The following is a 1,377-nucleotide window of genomic DNA, read 5'->3' as shown; positions in this document are numbered from 1 at the left end:
TAGTATATATAATATATAATAATATAATTAAGTTAAAAACTATTCAATATTGGGCTTATTTCGAAGGCATTAACAGACAATTATAATGATATATCTTGTTAAAATAAAAATGTATTTTTTAAATATGTTTTAATTAATATACGATTATGTATTTTAATTTAATAAAGGTGTAAAATGAAAAATTTAAAAGAAAAAGATATAAAATGAATTAATTAACTAATTATAAGAATATAAAGTGTAAATTTAAAATTAAAATTAAAATTTTAAAAAATTCGATGCATGCGAGGGGGTGAGAAGTGCCGTAAGGAGGTGGGATATGAACCCCCATAATAATCTCAAAATTTTAATTTAAGGTAATAATCTATCAATCTATGATCCAACTATAAGTTTTTTTTATATATTAAAAAAATGATAAGGCTTATTATCAAAACTTAATCTCAAAATTTTAATTTAAGAATTTTAGTTTCAGGGTTTATGTCTTTTTTGGGTTTTGTCTTGTACAAATCTTTTTGTGTGGCATACATGTACAAAACGGAGAATTTCAACATAATTTATCTCAATGCCATATTGATTTTTTTTTTTGTACTTATCTTTTTCCAGGTGCAAGTGAAGAATTTGAACATAATTACCTTTGATTGATCAAATTCTTTATATCTCGATACCATTTTGATTTTTTTATTTCTAAATTATGTACATTGTTATCTAATATAAAATATTTAAAAAATCTTCTAAAGAATTTGACTGGTTTTGATCTTTGAGTTTCTAATTTCCAGTTTGGTTCCAAGATGTCTAAATGATGATTATTTTCTCCCCCCTCGACCTAACGTAAGGGGAATGGATAAAAGGGTAGGAGGAGTGTGGGAGTGGTGTGTGGGTCGGTCGGTTAGAGGTAGGATGGAGGATGTTTAGGGGTGGTTTAGGTATAGGAGGACGGTAGGGGTAATTAGGTAATTAGGGGTAGGTAGCGTTTAGAAGATAGGAGGACGGTAGGGGTAATTAGGTAATTAGGGGTAGGTAGCGTTTAGGAGTAGGAGGAAGGGAAGGGGTAGGTAGCGTTTAGGAGTAGGAGGAAGGGATAGGTAGGAGTATAGGAGTGCGTTTAGGGGTATATAGGAGTAGGAGGAAGGAGGAAGGGATATGTAGCGTTTAGGAGTAGGAGGAAGGGATAGGTAGCGTTTAGGAGGAAGGGATAGGGGCGGTGGATAGGGAGGAGGTACCTACCCTACCGTCTACCTACCCTACCTTAGCCCCTCCCCTCACCCTAAACCCCCCTACCCTCACCCCTCCCACCCTAAACCCTTACCCTTACCCCTACCCCTCTTATACCCCTCCTACCCTACCCTACCCTAAACCATACTCTAGGGGTGGTTTACTTCG

The 1,377-nt window shown here is 34.8% G+C and overlaps 1 long non-coding RNA gene across 1 annotated transcript in view; it reads left to right on the top strand.

The window, feature by feature from the left end:
- Nucleotides 1-700, top strand: part of LOC112510354 — a 3,766-nt gene extending 3,066 nt beyond the window's left edge. Inside the window, exon 3 of the long non-coding RNA XR_003068920.1 lies at nucleotides 601-700. This is a non-coding gene — a long non-coding RNA (uncharacterized LOC112510354). The remainder of the gene's footprint in view (nucleotides 1-600) is intronic.
- Nucleotides 701-1,377: the final 677 nt, after the last annotated feature.

This window comes from Cynara cardunculus (genome assembly GCF_001531365.2).
Source record: "Cynara cardunculus var. scolymus isolate 2C chromosome LG 3, CcrdV1, whole genome shotgun sequence".
NCBI lineage: Eukaryota > Viridiplantae > Streptophyta > Magnoliopsida > Asterales > Asteraceae > Cynara > Cynara cardunculus.
This window is presented reverse-complemented; position numbering and strand designations above follow the sequence as displayed.